Raw genomic sequence first — 15,228 nt, forward strand, 5'->3', positions numbered from 1 at the left:
GTTTCCTTAATCCTTTAAGTTAAGTAGAAGTATTTTTCTAGGGCTTTATTTTATTTAGAAATATAAAGTGAGAAAGCATTTGTCTCAATTCTGAGATATGTGTATATGTGTATGTGTGTATATGTTTCTTGTTTCTGAGCCACATTAGCCACATTATCCAGGACAAAACAAGGGACAAAGTTGACTGGAGCTCTGTTATGTACAGGCACTGTGCTAGGTGCTGAACCAAGGTGCCATTCCTCACCTCCCACCTCCCCACAAAGCCTGGGACCCCATCTCACCTGGTGGAGGTGTGTCAGTCCTCAACCTGGGAAAAAGTCTGATCAAACGAGCAGAAGTTGCTTTGATGCAACACACCTTTCAATAGCAGGAAATCAGGTCCGACCTTGAGGCAGCATGACCTTCTATGAGCTGTGTTAGAAATTATAGTATCCTCGGCTTGAGGCCACTTCTTAGCGTTTCCTCACAGACTGTCCTACCCTTGAATATGCCCGGGTCCTTCCACAGCCTCACCAGTTCTAGATCTCTCTCAGGTCTTCATGCAGTAGCTGCCATGCCTGCCGCATTACCCTTTTCTTAGTAGTTCCCTATTGCTGCTGTAACAAATTGCCACACATCTGACAGTTTAAAAGCAACACAGACTTCTTCTCTTATCATTCTGGAGGCCAGATGTCTAAAATTTCATGGGGCTAAATCAAGGTGTGGGCCGCCTTTTCCTGGCAGCTTTAGGGGAGAATCTGTTTCCTTGCCTGGAGATTCTAAGCTGTATTTCTTGCATTTCTTGGCTCATGGACCTTTCTTCCATCTTCAAAGCTAGCAGCGTACCGTCTTCATTTTCAGTCTTTACTTCCATCTTCACATCATTTTCTCTGTTACGAGAACCCTTGTGATTACACTAGGCCCACTGGGATAATCCAAGACAATCCTCTGATCTCAAGACTCCCAGTGGAGTCACATCTACAAAATCTCTTTTGCCATCTAATATAACAGTCACAGGTCCCAGAGATTAGGAGAAGGAAATTGTAATGTCCACGGGGAGGGGATAGAGGGGTGCCATTAGCCTACCACACCATCCAATGCTGGCCAGCTGCTACTGCCATAAAGCACCCTAAATTCAACATGCTAGTGCTCTTCAAGTGAGCTTTGTAATATAATACATAGCTGAAGTGGAATTTTGATCCTAAAGTAATGGAGCGTGAAAGCTGAAAGCAGGAAATTTAGCAGACTAGAGTCAGAGTGTCTTGATTTTAATCCTGGTCTCTGTTCCTTAACCACTTACTAACCAAGTGACCCTGGGGGAGTGACTTGACCTTTCTAAATCTCAGTTTCCTCTGTAAAATGACATGTGTCCCACAGTTACTGTGACAGTTCAATAAGATGATGCTTACAAAGTGATGAGTACTGGGCCTGACATATAGAAAAATAATTATTATTAACTGTTATTAGTATTATTAGTCTATTTTCTTTACAGATAAAAACAAGAAGTTTAAAAATGTTAAATAAGTTATCTTTTCCTTATACCCTCGACCTCAGAATCTATAGACAGGGAAAAACCAAGTGAGACTATTTAGGTCTTGGAAAGAAACCCCTTTCCCCTACTTACCCAAATGGTGCCACTGTCATGTCACTAATACAGCCCCCCACACCACTCTGAAAGGGTCTGTGGGCCTTCAGTTCTCTTCTTAGGCAAAGTGGCTCCTATCTTCTATCCCGCTGCTCTCCCCATACAGGACCTTGAATGCATCTCAGGAAATGTTTGCTGCATCGCAGTCTTGATTAATTTTCTCACTACAGATGCTTATTGCTACTGCCTAGTGGATTTGGATGTCTAATTTATATTTCAAAACCAACATGTCAAGACCAAACTTTTGAATACCCCTACCCCCACCCCCACGGTCCCTTCCTGAATCATGCTTATCTCAGTGAGTGGTGACACTGTTCTCACAAGTTATTCAAACACTTCAGTCATCCCTCTTGTTCTGACACCTGTGTTCAACCTGACAACAAGACTGGTAACTTCTCCCTTTGAATCCAACTTCTTCTCACTACCTCTACTGACACTACCCAGTCTCCAGTACCAGCATCTCACATCTAAGGGTATTGCCTCCTCGCAACTCCCCTTGCTTTCTTTCTTACCCTCACAATCATTCTACAGTTGACTCAGATAATGTCACCTCACCATTCAATCCTCTCCAATGGCTTACAACTAATCTTACACAACACTGTGGCCTACAACACTGCGATCTGGCCCCTGCCTACTTCCCTGATCTCATTTCCTACCGTATTCCCTTACACCTCTCAAGCCACAGTGGACTTCTTGCTTTCCTGGGAACACCCCAAGCATGATCCTGCCTCAGGACATCCATATAAGCTATTGCTTTTGCCCAGAATACGCTTCTCACTGGATAGCCTTATGATTTGTGTCCACAATCCTTCCATTTTTTTTTTTCCCCACTGTGCAACTCACTTCAGTGCCTGCAGCCTACAGGCAGAGGCTAGGCAATGATCCAAGGCCACAGTTTGATCCTGCATGGGGCACTATCTGAGACCCAGGGGAATGGGCTTGCCATAAATCATGTCCTCACTCCTTTCAGATCTTTGTCAAGTATCATCTCCTCATAGAGGCCTTTCCTTATCACCTGATGGAAGAAGACCATTCTCATCACTTTACTTTCTTAGAGTTCTTATTATCACCTGCCATTGTATTTTATACCACATTGTTTATTGGTTTATTATCTGTCACTCCACTGGTATAAAAGGTCCATGCTCACCATTATATTTTCAGCACCTAAAATGGCATTTGGTCCATAGTTGTCACATAATACATATTTCTTAATTTAAAAAAATAATAAAAAGCTTCTTATGTGCCAGGTAGTGTTCCATATGCTTTATAAGTATTAATTATCTTAATCTTCCTAATAGCCTCTGAGATAGTTAGTTTTGTTATCTTTGCTTAGAGATGAGGGACAGCTTTCCTTCCTAACAGTGTGATCTAGAAACTTCCATCAGTACCCAATTACCTTTCTCTGTAAGTATGCAGAGCATTATAGAGCAGGTCCTTGAGAAGAGATCTGTCTAGCCTCAACCTAAGTATTCCTTCCTGGGGAAAGATACTTGAAGGACTGCGTGAGCTCTGTGACTTCTATACTTGCAAGGTGCCCCTAATAAACTGTATTTTGCATTTGTACAGTGTAGCCCTTATGGAGTATGTACTCATACCTCATCTGCACAACAATTAGGTATTTCTGTAGTGAATGAGCTTTGTCACTCAAAAAGAAAACATAATCACATACTGATAAGGAGTGTCAAGAAGGTAATTACTGTATTAATGAACTTCTTAAAATGGATTCCAACACGCTGGTACTTTGCCGGAGCCTCTAGCTAGCATATTGTACTTCCTGGAAGATTAACCTGGTAACAGTCCTGGGCTTGACTCCGGGACCACCTGTCTCACTGAGCAGACCTTGCTGGAAGTTCTAACTGCTTCGCTTCCCATCTGGGGCTCAGCAAACACTTACCATTTACCAGAAGAAGGTATTAGAGGAAAAGTCAAAATTCCCTCCTTCCTAAGAGAGACCAATACATCTGAACGAGATATTAATATTCTTCGTCTTTTCCATATACACTAGAGTCTCCCTATCTGGAACTTTCTCCTGCTATTTCCAAGCCATTTTGTTTGTTTTCACAACCCCCCACCTTCTAAGGATTTTGTTTGAAATTCTTTATTTTTATTTGATGTAAAGATACAGGGCAAAGGGTCTCATGTTCCAGATATGCTTCCATCATCTGTTTGCTTCATGGCCCAGTGTATTCTTTTTTTTTTTTTCAGATACTAAGTCTTTTTAGAGCTGATGATGTCATTCCCTGGTGTTTCTGTACAGTTTACATTCTTTGGAATTTCTTAGAACCATTTACAATGTCCTGTTGGATGGGATTTTGTCCTGTTTTGTCCCATTGGAATTCCATTTATAGTGTTTTTCCCATTAGTTTAAAAATACACATATGTACACAGAGAGTCTTTCTTTCTTTCCTACTACCCACCCTTCTGTTGTTTGTATATTAGCTTTGGCTCCAGAAACATCCTAGAGTGTAAGACCTTTCAGCTTGGCTGGGATGCTCAGGCAACAGGGAAAAAAGCCCCGAAAGTTGAGCGACTCCAACAGAAGTTTAATGTATGGGGCCCAGAAGTCAGGAGGTCAGAACAAGGTGGCTGCCATGCTGGTGGTGGTGGGCAGGGCTCCCTGTCACTAGGACGGCTCTCCCATGGCTGTGATTTGTTGCAGCTACCACGCACACACGTGTGGGAGAGTGGAAGTCAGGAGACGGGGGGGGGGGGGGGGGGAATGGCTGCAGTAGCTGGGAGGGGGGCAATTAGCAACCCAAATCCAGTCCTGTTGCAAGTGGTAATGGGATGTTTTCCTTTTCTTCTTCTCTTTTCTTTCCTTTCTCTGTTGCTCATCTTTCCTCTCCTCTCCTCGAAACTCATACTGCTTTAGTAGCTTTCTTCTTTAACATAGAGGAAAATGCTGGTATGAAATACACTATTCAGAGTAAAACATCTAATTCCAACAGGATATCTGGTGGGGCTCAGAGGTAAAAGTGGCAGCATGGAAGAGCGGCCTTGTTAAGCTCTGCTCTTCAAGGCAGGTCATGACCCCAGTCTGCCTTCCCTCTTCCCTGTGCCAGTTCTGACCATTGCAAGGAAATGGGAGGTAGAGGGGGTGAGAAATACTGCCGGATGCAAGCAGGGGCCAGATAGTGACAGGGGCCATCTCTGCTTTCTCAAACCTCTTCCTTGAGAAGGCCCTGGTTCTTTTTTCTTCTTCATACTATGCGCCTACTATGTCCTATGTATTAGTGCTGGGAATATAGTGGTAACACAGGGGAACAATTTTTAACACAGTTCCTGTTGAGTTTGATTTTTCAGCTGTTTTAGACTTAAATAGGCATGCTGATTTCAAAACTGCAGTTAGTTTTCTCTATCACATCGAGTTTTTTTCTGTACAGCTTATCTTAATGTGACCACTCCAGGGTGGATTGAGCTTGGATCAAGGGAAGCACTAGTGCTCTCCTATTGACTGAGAGCAAACCTCCCCTTGAGTGGGGAGTGGTAGGGGATGACCTTGGAGACCAGTGACAGGTTCATACTTGTCTAGGCTATTCAGTTACACATGAGACGGTGTGGTGGGAGGTTGTGTGCCTCTCTATATAGTGAATCGTATTCCAAAGTGTAGTCCGAGTTCTTGTCTGTATACAAGGAGTTAGCAGAATTTATTTTTTAATTTACATATGTGCTGATTTCCTTTCCTTCAGATCATGTCTGCCTCTGCTATTTCTCATCGTAAGTGCCTAAACAACCCTGATTCATTTTGTTCTATCTGTGGCAGTTTCAACATTCCCAGTCAAAGAACAAACATCAGTGCATTTGTCAGCCAAGCCTATTTTGCATATTTTAAAGTAAAACTTGGTGATCAAGGTAAGTCTTGGGCCCCTCACAAGGTGTGCAAGCAGTGTGTTGAGAGTTTACGGATGTGGACAAAGGGAACACATGATAAATTGCCATTTGGTATAACTATGGTTTGGCGAGAGCCCAGAGATCATTCAAGTGACTGTTACTTTTGTATAGTGAAAACATCAGGATATAACAAGGAAAATAAATGTAAAATAGAGTGTCCTAGTCTACCATCAGCTATACGCCCAGTGCCTCATTCAGCTGAAATCCCAGTGCCAGTTTCCATTGAACTACCCTCTTTTGAAAAACAGAAGTATGGTGGAGAACTAAGTGACAGCAACGATGAAGACTTTGAAATTGAAGATGACTCAGTTCATAAGGCATTTGATCAGCATGAGTTGAATGATTTGGCATGAGATTTGGAACTATCCAAAAGGCTTCAGAATTCCTAGTATCAAGACTGCACGAGAAAAACCTGCTTGAACAAGGAGCAAAGGTATCCTACTTTTGATCAAGACAAAGTGCATTTCTGCAGTACTATCGAAGTGACTATGGCTTTGTGTATTACCATAACATACATCGTTTAATGGAGGAATTGGGAATTCCAATCTAGAATGCAGCTGAATGGTGACTGTTCATCGATAGCTCAAAGCGGAGCTTGAAGTGTGTCCTCCTGCACAATGGCAGTTTATATGGTGCAGTTTCAATTGCCATTCAGTTTGTTTTTGTGAAGAATATGAAGACGTAAAGAGAGTCATTTATCTGTTGCAATATCACAAGCACAATTGGATCATCTATGTTGACCTTAAAGTGGTCTGCTTCCTCCTTGGTCAGCAATGCGTATACACCAAGGATCCCTGTTTTCTGTGTATGTGGGACAGCAGAGCTCATGAGAAGCTTTGGGTGGAGTCGAATTGGCCTCCAACATTTGACCTCCAACCTGGTGATCCAAACATTGTACATGAGCCACTTGTTGACAGAAAGAACATTATATTCCCACCTCTGCACACAAAACTGGGTCTCATGAAGAAATGTGTGAAAGCTTTGCCAACTGAGGGAGACTGTTTCAAGTATCTCATTTTGGCATTTCCTAGCCTGTTGTTTGAAAAGATAAAATACCTTAATATGTATGTTTGGTAGCAGAACTTTACTACTTGTACACAATTTGACTTATAGTAAAATATATAGCCTTTATATGAATAAAATAACCCTAAATAAACAGTATATTTAGGTAACTTTTTCTTTATTTTTCTTTGTCTCTACATTTTGTATGATTTTGGAGACAAAGGAGAATATCTCGTACCTTACAAAGTTGGTGTGATAGAGAAAAATTGGGATCATTTTTGGATTCAGATGCCAAAAGTTAGTCAAAAACAAATATCAGGTCTAACTCAATGAAAATTGTGTTCCCCAGTGTAATCAATATAAAAACAGTCCTTTGCACCAGCAAGGAACAAAAGTCATTGAACTAACTGTGATTGTGATGAGTGTTAACCCAGAAGCATATTAAGGACATCAAAGGAGCACACGGTGAGGGGGCCAATCTCATTCCCTTTATCTGTAGGCTTAGCCCTGCCCAGGATATAAGCCTGTGTCCATCAGTTGGTGAATCCTTAGAATTAGAGTTGCTGAGAATGACGTAGAAAGCTGGCTGCCTGGAGTACCCATGCAGACCTACCAGATTACAGCCTTCCCAAGTCATCTACCATGTTAGTCCAGTAAGTCTGGGCTTTTTGTCCTTAGTTCCATTGTCCTGCACTCTGGTTCTTTGCTGGTATTTGGACCCTTGCACCCTGCTAAATTCTTGCCTGTTCTCTTCCCTATAAGACCAAATCCTTTCTCTTGTTATTCTCAGTCACTGACTGAGTTCTGCTAGGACTGGACTGCTCCCCATCCATCCGACTTTGATTCTAGCCTGTCCCTGGGACTCCCACTGTCATGCCCCACCCTTTGGAGTGGACCATCGTGCCCAAACCCAGCCCAAGCTGGTCTTAGACCATGGAAAGTTTCCAGAGATGATTTGGTTGTCTCCTCTGTCCTTATTCTTCTGATTCCTGACTTCTCCCACACTTTATTTCATTTTGCTGTGACCCAGCAGGCTTTGCGACTAAGTCCAAGTTGTGACATTGTTACCCAGGGTGCCCTGGATTTGTTAACAATTGAATACCTATTAATTTTTTTCTTTCTCCTTTGCACACAGTTTAAATATCGGCAGTTTATTCAACAAAATTTTCTGAGAAAGCCATGTGCCAAACACTGTTCTGAGCACTGAGTAAATACCAGTGAACAAAACAAGATCCCTGTCCTAAATTGATCATTGTGTGTGTGCTCTCCGCATATACAGATCTTTAAAATCAAACACACTCTGATGTGAGATCAGTTGGGTCCTCCACTCAATGTACAAAACACTGTACTTCCAAACACCCAGATTTCCCAAGATGACGGAGCCCAGGTATTGCCTTAATTCCATGCCTCTCACTTCCTCCATTGAAAATGAATTCCCATATGGCTCATTTCCAAACCACCCTGTTGGAAACATACAAACTGCATCACAAGTTTATAAACTACAACTGATAAATGAAGTTAAGGCTTGGAAATCAAATAATTGCTGTTTGAGACTTGCAGGCTAGACAACACAAATTGCTCATTGTTGACACAAAGATTCTAAGCTAAGGTTTCTCATTTCAGAGACTTTAACCACACTATTTAAGGCAACACAAATTTGACTTTTGCTCTGATTAAAACCTATTATAGTAATAACATGAGTCACTGTTGGATGAATACTTCCTTATTTCTCATCCTAATGGAAAGAAAAACTCAGTTATAAACACACACACATATTCTATGTGGGGTGTGTATAGCCACAAATGTATGTATAATTGTCTATAAAGGTCCATGAGCTGTTTTCTTTTGTGTTTTGCTTTTCTTTTCAGTTTCAGAGGTCTCCTGTTCACTATCATAATTATGGAGCAAAGAGAACTATTACCTATCTCTCAAGAACAATTACAACTAAGCAGAATTTTGAAATCATGCCTTAAGGCTGACCACTTCCCATGAGCCTTGAGGCAAATGTCACCACACACTCTAGCTGAGTAGCAGACAAGCTGAGGTCAGATGGTCTCTCTGGTTCCTCCAGCAAGTACAGGATGTGCCAGTGATGTGAGGCAGAGCCGAGCAGACATCAGCTGGGTGGAGTGGGTAACTGGCTACGTGGTGTGATGTGAGAGATTCCCAAAAAAGGTACTGGGTTAAGAAAGCCCTTCCTCTTTGTTACAGATAGTAGTTGTTTTTATTGGCATCACTGTGAGATGTCACATCACTCTGACTCTGCATCTGCCAACATCTCATCTCCTTAACAAAGGTTAAGGGAAGTTTAAAGACTTGGCCAAAGTGGCAGAATTCAGTGTCTGCATTAAGCAAATGCATATTTAGGTCCAGAGTTCAGTAAAGATTTGGGATATTTCTGTAGATCTAGGAGTTATTCACATTAGCATGGTAATAGGAAATGTGGAAGTGAATGAGACTACGGATGGAAAATGTTGGCGAGCTGAGGAGAGCATCATGTAAGAGATAAATGAAGACACCGAGGGGATGTAACCAGAGAGAAAGAGAAAAACTAAAAGAATTAGATAGATAACAAGGAAGCCCAAGGGTAAAACTAATCTGCAGGTCAAATGTTGCTGAGAAGGCAAAATCCAACTGAATGGCACAGGCTTCAAAGAATCAGTAATGGAAGCCATCTTTCTGTGTCAATACAGATTTACATGATTCTTTTAAGGGCTGTACAGTAGTCCATGATGCTGTACTACATTTACCTAACCACTACCTACTAGGGGACACTGTTTTCTATTTTTCAAAATTATTAACAAGTATGAATACATCTTTTCAAATTTGTGCAATATCTCCTTGTAGAACTGTTGCAACAAAGAGTATGTACATCTTATGTATTGATACTTCTTGTCAAACTACTCTCTGGAAAAGTTGTATTATTAATATTTTACAATGCCCTCAGAAAAAGCATAAAGTAGATACTTCTTCCAATCTTGTCAATGTGTGAGTTTGAGCAATTTTAAGAAATCAATGACAACTTGACAAGTGACTATAATCTCATTGTTTTAATTTGCGTCTTTAAATATTAGTGTAGTTAAACATTTTTTCATGTGCTTATTGACCAGTGACATTTTAATTACCTGTGTGTTACTTTTGCCAATTTTTTTTTCTATTGGAGTTTTTACTTTTCTTTATTTGTAAAAACTCCTTTAATATTATGGCTATTAACCCTTTGCCTTGTATTTTTGTTGTGAATTTTCCCCTCAGTTTGTCTTTCAATCTTGTATGTGATTATTTTTTTGCCCCACAGAACTTTTCAAGTTTTTTACTCAACACTATTTATCATTACTATTTCCCATTTTCATCTATTTTTATGTTTTAAAATATTTACATTTAAATCTTTGACCTGTCTATAATTATTTAGATTTAGTAAGGCAATGATCTAATATTTTCCCTCTAGTTGCTAGACAATTTTCACAACATTTTTTATTAATTCAGTCTTTTCTCCAGTGATCTGAATGTTACCTTTTGTCACAAACATAACTAGTACCCAGTTCTTTCCTATTTCTCCTCCTTTTGCAAACCTGGAGCTCTATTGTGGTGTCGGAGTGAGAGACCCAGCCCAGCTCCTAATTCATACCGAGCCAGGGGAATTGGTGAGCAGCGTCTCAGATGGAGTCCAGGAAGTAGGGGGAGAGTGTTTTAGCAGCTCTGGGAAACAAGACTCTGACTCATGCAGTGAGTGGAATATCATGGGCGGCTCCTTCGAAGCACAAAAATAAACGGGATCTAATAGCACAGTGGCAGACTGCCTGGGCATTTACTCCTTGGACTACAGCAATGGGGTGATGGTTCCTCGATTCTGGCCAGTGCTTTAGGTGCTGGCAATGATGCTCACTCACAGGAAAACTATGCCTAGTCACTGGGGTTCATGGTGACAGGACTCCCAGGATAAATCTCCAACTGGAGAAGTCACACCTTCCGCAGACCCTCATCATTTTCCCTCCCTCTGTTCCTGCTTCAGGTGCCATTGCTTGTCTTTTGGGCACTCACCCCAAATGTACCAATTCCTCTTTCTTTTGAGACAATGTGGGTACGACTTCTTTTCTGAGAGTGGCTGCTTTATGAGTTTGAATACAACCTTATAAAAATGACATTTCTATATCCTCTTGTTATGCTTTTCTAAGGATAGCTTCCTTAAACCTTTGTACAACCATCTCCTTGAAAAGGGAATTATTTTTAGTGTTTAAATGAGAAAGAGAAAGAAGACAAAAATGTTTCATCAATCTCAAGGTGTTCTGCTACATAAATTTTTGCATTAAAAGAAAAAGCAGCCCTGCTTTAAATTGGGAGAGACAAACAAGGCTCCCCAACCCTCTTGCTCCTTGAATCATTCCAGGAGCCTCAGAAGCTAGTGCTACTTCTGCTCTTGCTCAGCCCCCAGAGATCACCACTGGTCCTGCCTCTCCCAGAGATGTCCCTATGGCTCCAATATCTGGAGGTGGATTGTCTGTCCCTAGAGCCTTGAATTCAGCCATCGTTGCCATTCCTGCTATTGTCTTCTATCACCAGGCCCATGCTCTTATCCAAGGGTCACTTTTACTGATGCTGGAAGTCCTTGCTTTTGGAGAAGAGATAGCCTGCTTACCCGTAGATACCTGTGCAGATTGGACCCTGCCTGGCTGAGGGGTAAACGCAGGCTGAAATTCAATGCTCACCACAGTCCTGGCATGGTGGTAGGGGGATAGGGGTGCTGGATGGCCCCAAGGATGGCTTGGCTTTCTAATTAGCATAAAGGCACTCTAGGGGCTGGCAGAAATCTTGGCTGTAGCAGGACTTGGAGAAACCATGAATTAGTCTAGAGTTACGACCTTTTGCATTAGGAGAACAGGCCAGACCCCACACAGTATTTACTGGAAGGGTTCATTTCATGTGCTACACATTTTAGGTGTCTCTTATCAGTTTCTCTCAATGTCCTCTGATGGGAAGACTATTTTCACTGACTGTACTTCAAATGAATGTGAGCATTTCACCTCTTCTTCCTTTTAGCTGAGAGGTACCTTTGCTACTTTGATGAGAAACTGTCCTCTGAGGTGAAGTATCTGGTGCATGGATCTTCACTAGCGTTTTCCCCCTCTTTCTAGAAGTTTAGAAGTTTGTTGGTAAATAGGACAGCCCATATCCTCAAAAGGAGCAAAGAACATCTATGGAATTGTCAACCCAATACCCTTCCAGCTCCCTTCTCTTAGGAACTGTCACTTCTCCATCCTCCCTCCCTCTTCATCACATGGCTATGTCAGGACTGTTATTTTCTTGGACAACATTTCTCCTGTTAGGTCTGATCCAACCTGGGGCCAAACCTGGTCCTTAGAATATTTTTGAAAAGATTTTATTTATTTTATTTTTAGAGAGAGAGGAAGGGAGGAAGAAAGAGAGGGAGAGAAGCATCAACCTGTGGTTGCCTCTTGTGTGCCCCCAACTGGGGACCTGTCCTGCAACCCAGGCACGTGCCCTGACTGGGAATCGAATTGGCAATCCTTTGGTTCACAGGCTGGCACTCAATCCACTGAGCCACACCATCCAGGGCCCTGGAATTTATTAAATTAAAATGGAGAGGGACTGTTCCTCTCTAGGAATAAAGCTGTAAAATTTTAAAAAGAAAAATGAAGGAGTTGTGTATGGTTAGGTATCCTCCCGGTAGAGAAGGTTGATCCACATCCAGCAAGGGTAGCATGTAAAGAAACAGGGATTCAAAATGCAGAAGGAGGTTCTGGCTGCTTTCCAATCTCTGGTTCCCATTGTTCCTGAGTGCTCAGTGGCATTCCTGTTTCCACTTCATTTGATTATTCATCTCCTCGGATTTTGTGAACCAGCAATCCCTGTTCCCATCCCCCTCTCTTGGGTGAATTCAAGCTGTGCTTCTATCACCCCGCAACCAAGAGCTTTGCATATACAAAGGCAACCAAAGTTCTCTAGTTAGACTTCCCTGGGCCTGGACTGTAAATATTATTTCTCATAGATGAAAACCAGAGGTCTGGCCATGGCTGCTGTGACTCAGTGGATTGAGTGTCAGCCTGTGAACCAAGTGTCGCTGGTTCGATTCCCAGTCAGGGCACATGACTAGGTTGCACGTCAGGTCCCCAGTTGGGGATGCGAGTGAGAGGCAACCACACAGTGATGTTTCTCTCCCTCTCTTTCTCCTTTCCCCTCTCTCTAAAAATAAATAAATAAATAAACAAAACTAACAAATAAATACATAAATTATTTAAAAAAAAGAAAACAGAAAACCAGAGGTCTATTGGATCATGTCTCTTGGATTGCTAAATAGGATTCATTTTCTACTGAAGTGTATCAGTGAAGTGAATAGTTAAGAAAACAAAATCTAGAAGGGTTTTCCGTTTCACAATAAGACTGATTTCCTGAGAAAATTGCTTGACCCTGGGCAAGGCATTTACGAGAATTGTTTTGTTTTAAACAACAGAGAGCTATTGTATAGTAGGCATTCTTGAGACGACTTACTTTCTGTACACATATATGAACAAATTAAACAAGGATATAAGCAGAAGAAACAGAATTGAAAACGTGTATGCGTGAAGCACAGTATGAAAAATCTCCACCATAGTTTCATAAGATTAATGTTATTGTAAACACATTTGCATTAATAACACTCATTCATTAATACCTGCTTTGGGAAAACACTATGAAAGCTACATGGTTGGACAAAAGCGTTTCTTACCACAGGATGTTCGTAACCCTGGTACAGAGTGAGGGCCCCAAAATTCCCCAGAGCTTGGGGTAAGGGGGTGGGGGAGGGGACTCAGTGGAGCACAGCTTTCAAGATGCCTTTGCACATCTATGACTGGTAGCTAGTGTCTTAGTTATGCAAATAGATTTGGTTCTTCCAAGGTCCCAAGGAGATGGGAGGGGTTTTTGGACCAGGGAATGGTACAGAATGACCATAGAATGGTGAGGAAAGAGCATACGGGACCTGTGCAAGGCTCTGTAAATGGTCAGAACTGGCTACCTTGCCCACTGCCTCACAGGCCATGGTCAGGGTTTTAAAAATTAGGCGGCAGCCATTTGCAGAGAGAGCACCATGTGATTTTAGAAGGAAAGAGAGATACATGCAGCTTTGAAAGGGAAAGGCAGGAGAGAACCATGCGTGATCCAGTGCAACACAGCACAAATTTTGCTGGACTGTTATTCAGAGGCTGATGATATCATACCCCAAATCCTGAAGGAGAGACCTGACAGATAAGGGATGGAGAGCTATTGGGCTTGGTTTTGGTTTATAGCCTTTTGGGGAGCAAGGGAAGTGCTGGGTCCCGTGGCAGAACAGGGCTCTGAGTTGAAGTGCTCACTACCCTCCCCAGGTTGGAATATTGTAAACAAAGACCTGTTTTCCTCAACACTAATTGTTGGGTTTTACACCAAGGCACCACGTGAAAGAACCCCCTTCTGTGCTCGGTAACAACCCTAGTCTAGAAGTATACTCATGAAATAAGTTAACGCAAGGCCAGTTAACATAGATGTGTTAACAGAGAGAATTAAGTATTCTGAAAGCACTGAGGGAAGAGAGACTTAGCTCCAGCTGGGGTGAACACAAATGGCAGATTTATATTATCCAAGCTCAGAGAAAATGATCTGTAAATCTAAAATGTCAGCTTACTGTTTTTCAGTGATAACTATTTATGACAAGATTCCAGACACTTCTTTGGCTGTACATAAGCTCACCACAGCACCGTTAACTGACACCTGATATATCCCAAACTGAGATTATACTTTATGATGAACGTTTCTCAAAATACTTCACAATTCTAATGCCTACAGATTTTATAAGGTGAGAGGCAATGAAATGAGTGATTTAATGGATTAAGTCCAAGGGAAAAATCTCTTTTTTTACTAAAAGTGAACAAAGGTTGGCAAGCCTTTTTTGTAAAGGGCCAGATAATAAATATTTTCAGCTTTGCGGGCTGTAAGATCTTTGTTTCCACTACTCAACACTGCTGTTTTAGAGCAAGAGCAGCTACAGGCAATACATAACTAATGAATATAGCTGTATCCCAATAAAACTTCTTATAAAAATTAAATTTATTGGGCTGATTCATTAATAAGATCATATAGGTTTCAAGTGTATGGTTCTATGATACATGATCTGTGTATTCCAATAAAACTTTATTTAGAAAACAGGTAGAAGGCTGGATTTAGCCCACAGGCTGTAGTTTGCCGACACCCGAACTAAAAGAAAGGGAAAAGGCTATGAGCATTTAATGAAAGACTGTACTAGCCCTGTGTTATACAATGTGGATGGATTACAAAAATGGAAAAAAACACAGAGCCCAAAGTCCAGCATAGTGGAGACTATCTATAAGCAAATAACCTGAATATGACATAAAATGGGGTGTAAGTGATAAACAAATACTCCTGGCTTAGAAAAGTCAAAAGGTATAGGATGTGCTCACCTGGAGAGAGGAAAATGCATTGTAGTTAGGAGGAGCCATGTAAGAGAATGAACAGAGACAAGAGAGCAGGTGGAGGGAACAAGAGAACTTTGCTTATTTTTTATTTTTAATTTTTAAATATGTTATTTATTTATTATTTTTTAGAGAGAGGGAAGGGGAGGGAGAAAGAGAGGGGAAGGGAGGGAGAAAGACAGGGAAAGAAACATCAATGTATGGTTGCATTTTGTGTGCCCTCAGCCAGGGACCTGGCTGGAGACCTGGCCT

The 15,228-nt window shown here is 41.6% G+C and overlaps 1 non-coding gene across 1 annotated transcript; it reads right to left on the bottom strand.

Moving 5' to 3' along the window:
• Positions 1 to 2,452: 2,452 nt before the first annotated feature.
• Positions 2,453 to 2,585, bottom strand: LOC150011525 (small nucleolar RNA SNORA42/SNORA80 family). Its single transcript, XR_016511001.1, has one exon. It is a non-coding gene; the product is annotated as a small nucleolar RNA SNORA42/SNORA80 family (small nucleolar RNA).
• Positions 2,586 to 15,228: the final 12,643 nt, after the last annotated feature.

This window comes from Furipterus horrens, unplaced genomic scaffold, assembly GCF_987537825.1.
Source record: "Furipterus horrens unplaced genomic scaffold, mFurHor1.1.pri manual_scaffold_4, whole genome shotgun sequence".
NCBI classification, from domain to species: domain Eukaryota; kingdom Metazoa; phylum Chordata; class Mammalia; order Chiroptera; family Furipteridae; genus Furipterus; species Furipterus horrens.